Raw genomic sequence first — 16,857 nt, 5'->3', positions numbered from 1 at the left:
GCAGAGACATTTCCCTGCTGCTATGAATAATGCATAGAATAACTCTGCAAACATGTCCAACTGGGCTGCTTAAAATAGCTAGGAAACCAAGAATCTTTGACCTTTAAAATATCCCTCATGTTGTGGCTGCTGCCAGAATTGATTTTTTTAAAGGGGGAGGGGACTTGTTCGTCTCCACAAACCAACATGTTATAGCAAATAAGTTATAATAATAATAATAATAATAATAATAATAATAATAATAATAATAATAATAATTTATTATTTATACCCCGCCCATCTGGCTGGGTTTCCCCAGCCACTCTGGGCGGCTTCCAAAAGAATATTAAAATACTGTGATACATCAAACATTAAAAGCTTCCCTAAACAGGGCTGCCTTCAGATGTCTTCTAAAAGTCTGGTAGTTGTTGTTCTCTTTGACATCTGGTGGGAGGGCGTTCCACAGGGAGGGCGCCACTACCGAGAAGGCCCTCTGCCTGGTTCCCTGCAACTTGGCTTCTCGCAGTGAGGGAACCGCCAGAAGGCCCTCGGTGCTGGACCTCAGCATCCGGGCAGAACGATGGGGGTGGAGACGCTCCTTCAGATATACTGGACCGAGGCCATTTAGGGCTTTAAAGGTCAGCACCAACACTTTGAATTGTGCTCGGAAACGTACTGGGAGCCAATGTAGGTCTTTCAAGACCGGTGTTATATGGTCTCGGCGGCCGCTCCCAGTCACGTTTGGATGTCCCCAACTACTACATACTACTCACGAGCTTAGGCTGCAATCCTGTATATGCACTTACTAGGGAAGAAGAAGAAGAAGAGTTTGGATTTGATATCCCACCTTTCACTCCCTTTAAGGAATCTCAAAGCGGCTAACATTTTCCTTTCCCTTCCTCCCCCACAACAAACACTCTGTGAGGTGAGTGCGGCTGAGAGACTTCAAAGAAGTGTGACTAACCGAAGGTCACCCAGCAGCTGCATGTGGAGGAGCGGAGACGCGAACCCGGTTCCCCAGATTACGAGACTACCACTCTTAACCACTACACCACACTGGCTCTCAGTGGGGAGTAGGGCTGGGTGAGCCTGTCAAGTTCTGGTTCTCTCCTTGCCTCACTTTTCTAGCCTGAAGCTTAGTTCTCCACATTCCCACCCTGATTTGCCATTTTGTTAATTTAAATAAAGTACTTGTGAATATTCGTCAGTGTTTTAGTGCATTTTCTCCTATTTGTACGCAATTTCGCCTAACACACACATTTCCCCCAATAGAACACAACGTTTTATGTTGTTTGTGCACTTTTTGCACACTTTATCCTGGCTGGAGAACTGAATTGAAAATTCAGATAACTTCACATTTCAAAGGGTGGCTGTGTTTTGCTTAGGAAAGTGCAAACTAGGTTAGTTCACTTTTAAATGTGATCGGAATCAAATTTCTGCCCTATGCCTACTTGGCTGTAAATTGCATGGAATACAGTGGGACTTATTTCTGCATAGAGATGTACAGTGGTACCTCAGGTTACATACGCTTCAGGTTACATTCGCTTCAGGTTACAGGCTCTGCTAACCCAGAAATAGTGCTTCAGGTTAAGAACTTTGCTTCAGGATAAGAACAGAAATCGGGCTCCAGCGGCGCGGCAGCAGCAGGAGGCCCCATTAGCTAAAGTGGTGCTTCAGGTTAAGAACAGTTTCAGGTTAAGTACGGACCTCTGGAATGAATTAAGTACTTAACCCGCGGTACCACTGTATAGGATTGATGCTAGGAGAACAAATCATTGTAATGGTACATAATTATTCTCCTAGTAGTTAGAAGTAGTCTTCTGTCTGCCCCCAACAGTGTTTGATACCTAAAGGCCATTTCACACATTACACAACAAACCCATTACCAGGCACATTCAAAAGGAAGAACTTCCTGACAGTAAGAGCTGTTTGACAGTGGAATTTGCTGCCAAGGAGTGTGGTGGAGTCTCCTTCTTTGGAGGTCTTTAAGCAGAGGCTTGACAACCATATGTCAGAAGTGCTCTGATGGTGTTTCCTGCTTGGCAGGGGGTTGGACTCGATGGCTCTTGTGGTCTCTTCCAACTCTATGATTCTATGATTCTATGAAAATATATAGTACATATTTATAATATATGTATCACTGCATTCACAGCTGTGCAGTAGATCCAGACAATCTAAAGCATTTGACTTAAGCCCCTTGGGTTTCAATGGAAGACATTTAACCATCTGCAATAACTCTCCCACTGTGATTCATGGATCTTAACATGCTTCATTTTGCCTCTATCATACTTCCTTGACTTGGTGCCTTCCAGACACCATTGGACTACAACTCCCCATCACCCCAACTATTGACCCTGCTGGCTGAGGCTGATAGAGACTGTAGTCCAAAACATCTTGAGTGTCAGGTTGGGGAAGTCTGGCAGGGCACTCGGGCACAGAGCTTTAAAGCTAACACTTTTTATGCTAGTTCACCACCACTGAGCTGTGACTCCTTCCTACACCATCATGGCTCGAATCCATTTATCAAGGACCAATTTAGTGTTTGGTTCAAACCCAACATAAGCACATTTAAGATGGAGAGATTATGCACAAGTTTCCTCACTGAAATCAATGGGAGCCAAAAGTCCACAGCTGTGGCTGACTGTTGTCCAATATTTCTAGATATTTTACTGTAATTATTGTTTAGAGATGACATAAGTGGGAAGACAGTGGATATTTTAATCAATAGCGCTATATTCAACAGGTTCCGCCACCGGATGATAACAGCGGCAAAATGATGGGTTGCTTTGTAACCTTTAACACTTTTGATAGATACTAGTGTGCGGGATAATAGGCTGACATTTGGTTATATTTCTCCGCGACAAGCTTTTCTGTGTATTCATGAATAAGTAATATCAACAAGTTGGTGTATGACTGGCATGTGTCATAAATTATACATGTCAGACCTGCTGGTCTTTGTATGAGGATGTTTTATGCATCACATTTTTCCGGTTGAGATGGATGGCATAATAAATCAAAATCACTTTCATTCATTTCTGATTACTTTCTGTGTTTGATCTGTGTTAAAGATTGTTGACATCTCTTGAAGACACTGGAAGATCAACAGGTTTGTGTCAGAAAGTGTGCCTGCCGTACCAATGTTCTGACATGAGAGAAAAATAATCTTTCTGAAGATCCCAACTTTCCCATGGTAGATGGTATAATAAATTGAACAATATTTTATCACTACTAGAACACACTGACAGCAATGTGGATGATTTTAGAACACAAATGGGTGTATTGGGTGTACTGTCCAGACCTTGAGTTCATCATCAAAGGTTTGCCTCCAAGTTCACCCACCTAAACAAGTGAGGAATATGTTAATTATGAGAGAGTCTTTTTGGTGGTGGTGCCCTGGTTATGGAATGCTCTCCCCAATGTTGATCACCCGACACCTACATTAGCATCCTTTTGGTGCAAGGTGATTGCCTTTTTTGTCTCCCAGTTTCTTAGCAGCATCTTTTGCCGTTGGAGCAGATTATTTCTGCTGGGTTTAAAATGTTGTTATGCTGCTTGTGCCAGCGTAACAAGGTTGTTTTAAATGTTTTAACTAAAGCTTTAATATTTAAACTATATATTGTTTGAACTCTACCCAGTTTGTACTACCCAGGGGAATTTGTTGACTGGGCTGTCAGCAAGTGTTCTAAATTAATTTAAAAGATAAATAAATTGGGGACTCACTCAGCACCATTCTCATCTCTCCTCACTAGCAATGGCATGGGTTATATAGAACAGCAGAGGTGGGGTATGGTACTTGATGCCATAATGAGTAGCACCTGTGACCGACAACTGTCAAAGTTCAAAGACGGTCGCTGTAACTGCCAATCAACTGGTTGTGGTTCGAGGACCCGATCCCTGCGTAGTGGAATGAAAACACGAGGACACGTGATATAAGGTTAATGGGCAAGAAAAGGCCACAACTTTATTGATTACAGCAAGTGAAAAGGTATTGGCTTAGGCATTGGATTACGTCAGCTGACTCCACCCCCTCAGAGAGGGGTGAGTCTAAAACAGGGGGGTTTATTCACCAGTAGGTGGAGCCTGTTGATGCTAATCCAACTATAGGCTCACCCCTGCTGTCACCGAGGGTCGTGCCATGGCCTCCCGCCAAGCAGGCATCGGACAGAATACACAACCGCCAGATTCCTTTAATGGAATAACCCATGGTAGATAGCATAGGCGATGGCCACACCTAGCCCTTCGACACACCACACCACATTATTCCAATGCCTAACCGCCACCCGAGCCCAAAAAGCGATGGGACGACGAAAAGTGAGGCCGGAAGGCTGGTGCTGCAGCAATTTGGGCTGCTAAACACGCCCCCTCGCAGGCACCTGGCTGGGTACCTGCCCGTGGATGTAGGCCAGCCAGGTGAGTGGGAGGCAGGGGGCTAACGCCCCCTGCTTGAGGCGGAGTCTGGCTCCCGACCACAACCACTCCCCTCTCTTGCAGGAGGAGAGTCTTTGTCAGTTAGAGCAACCTCCTCGGAAGATCTGCTTTCCCCTGATTGGTTCAGGAAGCGTGCCTTCGAAGAGGTTCCTTTTAACTGATAGTCAGTTGATCATTGCCTTTAGGGAGCCTCTTTGAAGTTTCTGCAGAGAGGAAAACGCTCACTAAATTGTAGCATTTTGTCCTCTGCAGAGAAATCAGTTTGTAGTCAAAGTGCTGGTCAAAAATATTTTTGTGTATAAAATAATAATCTTCCTAATGCTTTAGATCTTCTTAAGATATGGAGTGAAACAGAAGAATAAAAAAAGCACTCAAGGTGAATTCAGAATATTTTTCTTAGTCTAATTTCTATAAGCATTCTCTCCTCTCCAATCCCCTCTGTCTCTGACAGCAAATATTTCTTTTTCCCATTCTTCCCATTTCTCTCAGAGAGAAAAGTGTACCTTGTGGCAAAATTCAAAAATAGCTGTGTGTGCTCCTCGAAGTCTTTGACACCTGCACAAACTGCCCTGTTTTAAATGAACCCATTTTAGATTAATCAACTTGGAAGGAGAGATTAAAAACCATCAAGCTGGTCTAACAGAACATTGTGCACAGAACTGTTTGATGCTGCAGCCTGTATAGAGGATCAACACCCCCTATTGTGGAAAGCAGTCTGAAAAATATCAGCTCCTTCCCTGTAACCTTTGAAAAGGGGTAATTTCTCATTTTAACCTTTTAAATTCCCCCCCCCCCGACACTAAGTGCAGCTTTTGCATGTACCAAATGGCATGCTTCATCTAACCAGCGGCTCATTAAGTTGCCAAGCAAAATTCTGTCCTGATGATAGCTTTGCTCCTTTGCTGCTGCCGCCCTCACCCCCTCGCACGCAGCCAAAAGCACAAAGCCCAGTGAACCTCTCTCTGTGTGTGTTTCATTTCCAGTGTGAACATGTGTGTCTGGTGTGCCAGTTGGCACAGTCACAACTCCCAGAACGTGGCAACACTCAAAAGGGCAGCAACGCCATCTCCTCCTTAAATTGCAGGCAGGCCAGTGCATTCTGATGTGTAAAGGCTGTTATTTATTTATCTGGATGAATGACCACCTGCTCCTTTTCCCCAGCAAGCCTTCAGACATGTAGACTTGCCTACAATGCACACCTGTAGTGCTCAATTTTTAGGAGGATGCTTCTCTGCCTGGGCACCTTCCACATGGGGCATTGGCAGGCAGAACAGCTAAGCCTCTCACAGCTTGTGCATTGATTGATTGATTGATTGATTGCACTATGCATTCAGGGGTGGCCAACTCCCAAGAGATGGTGATCTACTCACAGAGTTAAAAACTGGCAGTGATCTACCCCCTTTTTGGGGGTTCGGGTCAAAGTTGTTGAGCTTCTTTTAGGAAGGAGGTAAAATGTTGAGCTTTTTTTTAGGGGAGCCACAGTTGTTCAGCTTCTTTGGGGAGAGCCAATGATCTACCAGTGATCTACCACAGATGTCCAGTGATCTACCAGTAGATCACGATCTACCTGTTGGACATGCCTGCATTAGATCAAAGAGGTAGCCATTATCCAAGAGCCTGGTGAGAAAAAGGTTCACACCTGGCAGAACGGTTAAAGGGCACTGTGGGTGAAAGAACAAATTTAGTTTGTATCCATGAGTCCTCTTTTTCTGTTTGTGTGGATCTAAAAGAAACCCACTTCAAATGCCAGTTCAGCGAAGGGAAAATATGGGAATTAAAGAATTATTCCTGCTGGAATAAGGGCCAATGGGAGTGTTGGGGAGCACCCTTGGCAGGATGCCCAGGACCCCTTCCTACCTGGGCATCTTGCAGATGGTGCCCCAAATGGTCATGGTTGGAAGCACCATGTTAATTTTCCCCACATGCAAAGCACATGCTAAGTAAAAACATGGCACAGACAGCTTTTTACTCACAATGCACTGGAGCTGAATCTTCAAGCCCATAGATTTCTGCCGCTTGCTCCCCAAAAATAAAGATGGTAGCTACTGAATGGTACAGAACAGCATCATCAACAAGGGTTCTTCTCCACTTACCAAAGTACTGTTCGCAGGTACTTTACCACAACACCTATCTAGTACCCTGCTTCCAGAATCATTCAGAGATCCTAGCACTCTGATCACGTGATTCCCCTCCTTAAATCCCCGCAACAAAGCACTCCATGGCCTTGCTCCCATTTCTCTGCCCTTATATCCCAGTACATCCCTCCCTATGTGATCCTTACTTCTCCATCCACAGCTTCAGGTTCCTGCTTCCTCAAATGACTTCATCCTTTCTCCTTTGCTGCCCTTTATGCATGGAAGGGCCTCTCTGAACATCTGGATGGTGCCTCGCTCTCTGACTTTTCTCAGTAATACTCTGAAAAGCCACTGTTCTCCTGAAGACTTTGGCCTGGTCACCTAGATTTGTGGAGCTGAAACAGCCAAGATTCCTTCCCTGCTTAATCCTGCATTCACTTTCTTCCATTTTCTTTAGACAGGGTGTTTTTTAATAAATAAACAATTAAATAATAGTTTTTATTGTATCATTTTATGAACCATGGCTGCCAACTGCTTTGATTTTTTAAAAAATGAAATAGCAGTATATATTTGAATAAGTAAAAATTAAATAAACACGCTATTCCAAGACAAATGTATATGTATGAAAATCAGACCTGAGGAACAGCTGGATGGAATGAGTGCAAACACTGACAGACTCCTAAGCTCAGTGAAAGGTTAGCTAAAATACATCTATCCTTTGCTTTTCTCTAGATTATCCTACTGCTACTGACATTAAGCTGGTACTAAGGTATATATATCATCCAACAGCATAAGACAACATCAACAGCTTTTCCTTGAAAAAGTTTTTTGAGTATTTCCACATGAAGAACAGAAGGTGGAGCCATTTGCTAACACTAAACCCATAACTTTTGTGGATGTCTGCTATTACCTATAGAATACCCTCGTTGTGATTCTGTAAGGTACAGATTGTAGCTGATGTGTCTTGATTTCACTCCAGTCATCCCACCAAATTCCTTTCTAATTATGGGTTATTCATGGGGAAGATTGGGAAGGACACTCCTTCACACTGAAAGGCTAAACTTGTTACAGTCTAAGCATTTCTCAACCTTGGGTCCCCCAATATTGTTGGACTACAACTCCCATCATTCCTAGCCAGAATAGCCAGTGGTCAGGGAGGATGGGACTTGTAGTTCAACAACATCTGGGGACCGAAGCTTGAGAAAGGCTGGACTAAGTGGAACTTATGGCCCTCCAGATGTTGTTGAACTACAACTCTCATCAGCACCAGCCACTATACAGCCAACAGCTACTGGGCAGACCATTCTTCATAGCTTGCATCTGACCTAACCAATGGCCATAAGTCTAAACATTCTTCATAGATTGCAGGGAGACCAGGAAAACAGTCATCTTCTGTGGCATCTTAAGGGCTGTTCCAGCAGAGGTGTGTGTTTGCATTAGGTATGGTATTGCCCTTCCTGATCTTCTAATCCAGGGGTTGGCAAACTAAGGCCCATGGGCTGAATCAGGATCCGGCTCATGGCCTGTCCGTGGATCAGCATGGGGATTCTGTTCATTCAGGCTGCGCCATATTCCCCCCCTGCGCCATTTTTGCCATGCAGACACACACCGGAGTGGCACCTCTTCGCTCCCTCCTCCTGGCTTCTCCCCGCCCTGCCTAGAGGAGGAAGGGGGCTGGGCTGAGCTGACTGAGCGCCATTTTAAGCAGCCCCTCTCCGAAGCCAGCCCTTTCGCGCCGCTCATCTTCCCTCCACCACCACCACCGCCCTGGTGATCCTGTGAGCCAAAGAGTGGAGCGGAGAAGCTCGCTCTGCCTACCCACAAGAAGCAGCAGCAGTGGCGGCGGCGACAGCCCCAGGGAAGGTAAGCACAGAGGCTCGGGGGGGGGGGAGAACTACTTTCCCCCCTCACCTCTTCTTCCAGCTCCCCCCTCCCCCACTGCTTCTCCAGCCCACCACAAGGTCTGAGAGACAGTAGACCGGCCCATGGCTAAAAAAATTTGCCAACCATTGTCCTAATCTTCTAATTTTCTGTCCATAGACTTCTAATCTTCTAAACTTATATCCATAGACCAAACCACTGTTTTCACCAGGGCAGCTGAGCAGGTTAGTCAATATAGGCAGCTTGGCGGGGGGAGAATGGCAAAGTACGAAATCTCCTTGCAGATTCCCCCTTGCATCTTCTTCCCAAAAGGAGACATTTAGAATATTTCAGACAGACCAGCTGGTCCCTATTCACAAACTATCCACAAACTGTCATGCATAAAGACATTTTTCTGCCACAAATTTATGCTAGTCACGGGTACTCCACACCTGTTGCCAGCAGAATTGAGAATGGCTCATGTCTCTTGCAATAAACTTCAATAAACCCAATAAACTTCAGTCATATTAAATTAGGCAACAGTATATAAATATTAGATACATTCATATCCAATTTGTTCCTTTAACAAGCAGGGCTTGCTTTATTAATCATGGCAAGATAAATTGGTTCCTTAGCTGGGATGTTTCATAAATAGGAGAAGAGGACATTTTTGATCGCTTGGAAGACTTTGGCAGTTCAGAAACCCAACCAATGATTAACAGCCCAGTCCTAACCAAACCGACTCAGATGTCCTACTGAATTCAATGGGGCTTGCTCCCAGGTAAGTGGGGCTTGGATTACACTTATTTCCACAAATTCACTATATAGTGACAATAATGTGAATATGCATGCGCAAAGGTGTGTGCTGTGAGGAGCCATCTTTCACATTGTGAAGGTGATACAATGATACAAAATAGAAATCCATCTCTTGTTTTGCTACTAGAAGCTGCAAGGTGGGCTATCTCAACTGGGAATAGGGGGCTGGGGTTTCATTTTATTTCATTTCATTTTGTGCTTGAGGGATAGGATCTTTGTAGGATTCCGGCGTGACCTGACCTACCTCCTGGCCTAAGGTGTGTATTGAAACCCAGGTATCCACTTTCCAAATGTTCTGACACAATTTTCAGTTCATAGACATCACCTTGCCGACAAAGGCCCGTATAGTTAAAGCTATGGTTTTTCCAGTAGTGATGTATGGAAGTGAGAGCTGGACCATAAAGAAGGCTGATCGCCAAAGAATTGATGCTTTTGAATTATGGTGCTGGAGGAGACCCTTGAGAGTCCCATGGACTGCAAGAAGATCAAACCTCTCCATTCTGAAGGAAATCAGCCCTGAGTGCTCACTGGAAGGACAGATCCTGAAGCTGAGGCTCCAATACTTTGGCCACCGCATGAGAAGAGAAGACTCCCTGGAAAAGACCCTGATGTTGGGAAAGATGGAGGGCACAAGGAGAAGGGGACGACAGAGGACGAGATGGTTGGACAGTGTTCTCGAAGCTACCACCATGAGTTTGACCAAACTGTGGGAGGCAGTGGAAGACAGGAGTGCTTGGTGTGCTCTGGTCCATGGGGTCACAAAAAGTCGGACACGACTAAATGACTAAACAACAACAAAAAGGAAAAGCAGGGCATTCCAGGATCAAATCAGAAACTGAGACGGCTTCTGTAAATCCAGGACTGTCCCTGGAAAATGGGGGTACTTGGAGGGTCTGCAATAATGAGCCCTAAGTGTTACTATGAAAATCATAAAGAAACATAGATAGAAAATCCGTTAGAAGAAATAAGAGAATTGCAATCTTAAACAAAACCTTGTATATATAATACATTAACTTGCCTTTGGCCAATTCAGTAGTCTCCTCACAACAATCTGCATAAGTAGCAAGGCCTTGAGTGCTGCCAATCTATTGTGGGTGTTGGGACTGCAACTGTAAGGAAGCGAAAAGCAAAATATAGTTTAAGATGTTTATTTACACTAATTGCAGCCAGCCATTGTATTAATAAATCCCCAAACAGACACACACCCCTGACCCACATGGAATGGCAGCTGCTAATTAGGAGTGCTAAATCCACTACTAATAATCTCATTGCATATATGGAAACCATGACAGCAGCAAGGAGTAGTATTGCAGATCATTCCTCTATCCTCACCCTAAACCTATTAGTAGAAATAAGCCAGCAAATGTCGTTCAGGCCGGAAGCAGGGTTGCAAAACAACCCAAATTCTACAAGCCAATTAAAGATTTTAGCTTTTTAGGAAAGAGCAGCTTAAAGAAAAGCAAGCAGAGATCCCAAAAGTTTTGGAGAAGTGCGGGTCGAGTAGGAAGTAAATGTGATGGATTGGGGCAACGAGTGGCTCTGCTGTAAAATTCCACAATGACTAGTTCAAGACGACAACTTAGCAAACATAAAATAAGTTGAGCAAGCATAGTATTCTGCCCTTTTCCTTCCCTTCCCCCCCCCCCGCCCGCCCCCCATTCAAACAGCCGGCTCTGCATTGACTCAGAAACTTGCTTCCAACATTTTTAACATAAAGGATTCCAAATAAAATAAAAAGATACTGCCTCATTTGTTTGGTGTTTCTTACTTTGGGGAGCCACGGAGACTTTGAATTACAAGAAACAAGGCAGATATGAATTAATTCCTCTCCTTGTCATTCATTCACAGATTCTGCCAAAGTGGCCGGCATTATAAAAACCCATCTAGGCCTTCCAGGCACATCTGCTTCATGGATTGTTGATTCTTACTGCATTTGGCTGCTATCACCAGAGCACTTGCAGATGGCACTGGGATTTGCCTCCTGCCAGGTTTGTTACTGGCCCTTTTTACCACAGGGAGTGATGAAACACTCTCTGCTTCAACAGTGTAAGCAGTAATGAACAGGGTTGTCAGGGTACATTTATGTACATTGCCCTGTCTCTCCTCTCTCTCTCTCTGGATATGGCTCAACGGAATAATTTACAGCGGGGTTAAACTGTGCCCTATGTTAAAAAAAAAAAGTTGAATATTTAGCAAGGTGGGGTCTGTATGATTTATTTATTTACTTATTTGTAAAATGAAAATTTAATATCCAAGACCATAAAAAAACAACACAGTTTTAAACAAGCAAGTTAAAGATCAGTGAAACCTCAGGGCTCCCAGGTGTTTGGAAAATTAATCCAAACTCTGGACTGGGTTGAGGACTAGGTCTCAAGGCCCTGCGTTAATTATATCCTAATTACCACAATAGAAAGTGGAGAGGGAGACGTTCTCTCCTAATACTCTCATTAAACCCAGAGCCATGCAGTTAAGCCGAATGCTGGAAGATCGAGGAGGGGCAAACAAAAGTACTTCCCCACACAGCTCACCATTAAATTACTCCACAAGAAGCAGTGATTAGAGGTTGGGTGAGTTGGTCACGTTCAGTTCTCCACACTTAGGCAGGAGTTGCAGTTTTTTTAAAAAAGAAAGTCCTATAAAAACCCACCTGCATTTTTAGTGTGCATTTCTCTGAACATGCACATTTGTGTGCAATTCGGCCTAATGTACACATTTTTTTGCAATGCAATTTCCCATGAATAGTGCTTTTTGTAGGTTGTTTTGACTGATATATGCATTTGGAGGGACACTCTGTCTCAGTACACGCACTCTGTCTCAGTACATAATGCATTTTATTATGCATTAGTCAGCGGAATAAATTAGCACAGTGATGGCCACCAACTTGGATGGCTTAGAGGCAACTAGCCACAATGGCTGGGCTCTGTCTCTAGTCTTCTCTGTATACTGGCTGCAAAGAATCATAAGAGAGAAGAATGCTGCCACACTCAGATGCAGCCTACAGGGATCCCATGGGCATCTGACTGGCCACAGTAAAAAGACAAAGATGAACTAGATGGGTCTTTGGTTCTTCTTAGGTTCTTGTTGGGCCACGGGTGGTGCCTAGGGCTTGCCAATCAGAAGGTCAGTGAATCGAATCCCCGAGACAGGGTGAGCTCCCGTTGCTGAGTCCCTGCTCCTGCCCACCTAGCAGTTCGAAAGCACGTCCAAGTGCAAGTAGATACCGTATTTTTTGCACCATAACACTCACTTTTTTCCTCCTAAAAAGTAAGGGGAAATGTCTGTGCGTGTTATGGAGGGAATGCCTACGGATGGCATGCCTACGGATTTTCCTCCTCTAAAAACTACGTGCGTGTTATGGTCGGGTGCGTGTTATAGAGCGAAAAATACGGTAAATAGGTACCGCTCCGGCGGGAAGGTAAAGCCATTTCTGGTTTGCCAGAAGCGGCTTAGTCATGCTGGCCACATGACCCGGAAGCTTTACGCCGTCTCCCTTGGCCAGTAGAGCGAGATGACCGCCGCAACCCTAGAGTCCGTCATGACTGGACCTAATGATCAGGGGTCCCTTTACCTTTAGGTTCTTGTTACTATGTACCAGCACTTTGGTTGCATTCACAAGGCAGTTCATTCCAATTTCCTCAAACTGTTCGTTTGTTACAATTTCTGAATTATATTTGAGCTTCACATTACGTAAAAGCCACCTCTGGAAATCTAGCAGACTATAGTGGAAGTTTAGCGTTCACTTCTGTCCTAATTGCTTCCGGGGGGGGGATATGTGCCACTCCCTTAACCCAGAAAATCAGTGGATGAAATTTGGGGTGGCATACACAGTTCTTTTCCTGCCATCTTCATGGGTGAATCAGAAGTGTGCATGTGCAGAAAGGGGGTGGGAGGAGGGAGTGGTGAGTGACATTGCCTGACGATGTTCATTGTGTGTCACACAATGTGCTCTGCTGTCAATGAAATTTAGCACGATGTGCCAGTGTATCGGTCAAAAAGACACAGTTCCATAATGCAATAGCGTGAAAGGTGAAAGGAGCATTAGCAAACAGGACAAAGGCACTAACATTATAAACAGGTAAATTAAATATTTCCCATGTCTGACTGCATCCCAATAGTGGCCACAAACAGAGTTCTCTTTAGGCCTGTTTTTTTTAAAGGGCACCTGGATACGAATGGGGTTCACTGAGCCCAGACCTCTAATCTAACATCCAACCTCTGCTTCCCATTTCAGACTCAATGGGGGGAAACCTGCAGAAATAAAAACACAAAAATACACAGAGCAATAGGTTTTAGAAGCTCTGACCGTGGTGCCCTCTTGGCTCTGTCTCTTGAAATTCATTTCTCTGTACAGCCATCACAATTTCCTCTCCCTTTTTTCTTATATTTGTCTGAGGGTGTTTTCAACCAATCCCACATGCAAAAAATCAAGTAAGCAAGGAAATAATGATGTCTATACAACTGCAAGATTAGCTTTTATTGTGCTCATAATAGGCTATTAAAATATCATTGATAATAAAGGCAATAAGAAGCATTGTTCTCCCATGAAATGAGTTAAACAGATTAGTAAATTAATTGCCTGGAACAAAATAATTTAACACCTTCTGAACAGGAATCTGCCCAAAAGAAAATGAGAGGGTGCATAAAACTAGAAGCAAAGCCAGCCTACCATTGACTCACTCAGTCTCCTGCATTGCAGCAGTATCAATTAAACTTTTCAGTCAGGGACAGTTTAGATGATGAAGTGATAACTTTGCCCAATTACCCATTTTAGACATTGTGTTATGACAAAAATAAAAAGCTAGCTTCAGCTTATATGCCAAAGCACTTCTCACACGAGCAACAGTTGAAAAAATTATGGTAATATTTGCAGATCGGAACCTGGAAGCTAGTTTCCTAATTTATTCCCAGAGGAGGGCTGAATTCTGCATAATGCTTTAGGTGTATAGTCTATGTACTTACCCAGATAAATCAAATAATATAAAACCTGGAAGCTTTATATAACCTGGGAAAAGTATGATGGTTTGGAGCTTGTAATAGTTTGGAGGCTTTGACACACTTAGATGGAGAAGCCATTGTTTGAGGAGAAACAGATACACTCCTGCAGGCAAACAGAGGCTACAGTCTTACCACATATCTAAAGCATCATGATACCACTTGAAACAGGCATGGCTTCCCCCCAAAAAACCCCCGGGAACTGTACTTGGTTAAGAGTGCTGATAGTTGTTAAAGGTAAAGGGACCCCTGACCATTAGGTCCAGTCATGGCCAACTCTGGGGTTGCGGCGCTCATCTCGCTTTACTGGCTGAGGGAGCCGGCGTACAGCTTCAGGGTCATGTGGCCAGCATGACTAAGGCGCTTCTGACGAACCAGAGCAGCACACGGAAACGCCGTTTACCTTCCCGCCGGAGCGATACCTATTTATCTACTTGCACTTTGACGTGCTTTTGAACTGCTAGGTTGGCAGGAGCAGGGACTGAACAACGGGAGCTCACCCCGTTGCGGGGATTCGAACCGCCGGCCTTCTGACTGGCAAGTCCTAGGCTCTGTGGTTTAACCCACAGTGCCACCTGCGTCCCACTGATAGTTGTTAGGAGACTCCTATTCCCCTTGCAGAGCTACAGTTCCCAGAGTTCCTTGAAGAGGGATTGGTTGCTAAATTGGGGGCTTTTGAAAGTGGATTGGTGCTTTAAATGTATGGAGTGGATGTTGCCAGAGTGCATGAGAAGGTTAGTAGAAATCCCATTCTACTATTCAAGTAGCAGCAGTTATCACTAGGTTAGTTTAACTTGTTAAACATAATTCATAGGACATCGTATTATCAGCCTTTTTCGATTAATCCCACTTATCCCATTAAACCTCCCCCGCAAAGGAAGAGTAAATTTATCCTGAGTGTGCTGTCACCTACCACATGATTGTCACTTATATATATATATAATCTTTATTGCGGTCCAACGACCCATAACATGGATTTAGGAATTTTAGGTGGTGAGATAAAAAGGAAGGATCAGAAAGTATTTTTGTATGCAGTAACAGCAGCTAGAACTCTTGTGGCCCAGAAATGGAAAGAAGAAATGCCCACGATTGAAGAATGGAGAACGAAATTAATGGATTATGCAGAACTGGACAGATTAACAGGGAGGATTTGCAACCGACGGGACCAAAGATTCACTGAGGACTGGAATAAATTTACAGAATATATTAAAAATATTTGTGATAATGATATAACGTTTGTAAGTTTCCAAGAAGCTCTGTAAGAAGGTTTGGTAGAAATATTGTTTAAATAACATGGTAAGATAAGATATACATAGTGCAATATAAATGAAGAAATGTGAAGATATGTAATAATTACGGGAAATTTTCAGACTTGCTGATGGAAGTCTAAAAGAAAAAAGACGTGTGATGAATTCTGAATGTTTAATTGTGTTATAAATTTGTTTTTATTGGAAAATTAATAAAAATTATATACAAAAACAAAAAATGGATTCAGGAAAAAATACAGATTCATACAGACAAACCCCCAGGGGAGGGAGACCAAAGCGTTATTTGTTTAGTCATGGGCATGTTGATCTTTGATTCGTATGACTACTGAAAGAAACTTTGCCACGGCCGCCGTGATGTCATTGAACTTGTCATCCAGAAGATATCTGGTATAGTAGGCTTCAGGTTGACTCAGCCGATTTGCCAATAGTGGTTTAATCAATAGTTCCCTAGCTTGGTCATATTGTCCGCAATGCAATTTGCTTAAACAGAATGCATGCATATCCCTTTAGAGATCTTTAAATGATATTTAAACTCTACCTTAAATACCTCTTTCAAAAGGGTGGCTTTCAAATCCCCAAAAAGAAAGTTTCAACTTGGAACACGGTTGAATCACCATCAACATCGTCTTTAACAAGGGAACAATACAATAGTTATAATACAAGTTTTCTAAACAAAATAAAATTTTGGCATTGTTAACTAACTCCCTAACTCCGCTTCTGAATCACATAGAAGGTTGCTAAAAATGCTCTTTACTTATTTTAGTGTATGCAGCCGGTTATGGCAGAGGTGTTTCTTTAAGAGAAAAAAATCAGAGTTGGCTGCTAAATCCCACTTAAATAATAGATTATGAGGAGTGGCAGAAGCCTACATTGATAGGAAACTGCTTCTTCCTTCTCTCAAACTTTATTTAGCCTCTCCACTTTTTTTTTCTACACTTCAGGTAGCAAAGGTATTGAGGGGATGCTCATCAAATTTGCAGATGGCACCAAACTGGGAGGGGTAGCTAATACCACAGAAGACAGAAGCAGGATTCAAACTGACCCATCACAGTGTGGTGTAGTGGTTAAGAGCGGTAGTCACGTAATCTGGGAAACTGGGTTCGTGTCTCCGCTCCTCCACATGCAGCTGCTGGGTGACCTTGGGCCAGTCACACTTCTGTGAAGTCTCTCAGCCTCACTCACCTCACAGAGTGTTTGTTGTGGGGGAGGAAGGGAAAGGAGAATGTTAGCTGCTTTGAGACTCCAGAAGGGAAGTGAAAGGCGGGATATCAAATCCAAACTCTTCTAACAGATTGGAGAACTGGTCAAAAGCTAACAAAATGAGCTTCAATAGGGAAAAACATAAGGTTCTGCACTTAGGCAGGAAGAAACAGATGCACAAATATAAGATTGGGGGGGGCACTTGGCTCACCAGTAGTACATGTGAAAAGGATTTAGTT

At 43.6% G+C, this 16,857-nt stretch overlaps 1 protein-coding gene across 10 annotated transcripts in view; it reads right to left on the bottom strand.

The window, feature by feature from the left end:
* LOC309515241 (uncharacterized protein) overlaps positions 1 to 3,827 on the bottom strand; it is an 88,984-nt gene extending 85,157 nt beyond the window's left edge. For all 10 annotated transcript variants that reach the window (XR_014212345.1, XR_014212346.1, XR_014212347.1 and 7 more), the window contains exon 1: positions 3,700 to 3,827. The gene's annotated coding sequence lies outside the window, so the exon portion shown is untranslated. The remainder of the gene's footprint in view (positions 1 to 3,699) is intronic.
* Between the last annotated feature and the right edge of the window lie 13,030 nt (positions 3,828 to 16,857).

The sequence above is a fragment of the Podarcis vaucheri genome, assembly GCF_965113315.1.
Source record: "Podarcis vaucheri genome assembly, chromosome: 12".
In the NCBI taxonomy this organism is placed as follows: Eukaryota; Metazoa; Chordata; class Lepidosauria; order Squamata; family Lacertidae; genus Podarcis; species Podarcis vaucheri.
Note: the sequence above shows the minus strand (reverse complement) of the source record. Positions and strands in the feature narration are given on the sequence as shown.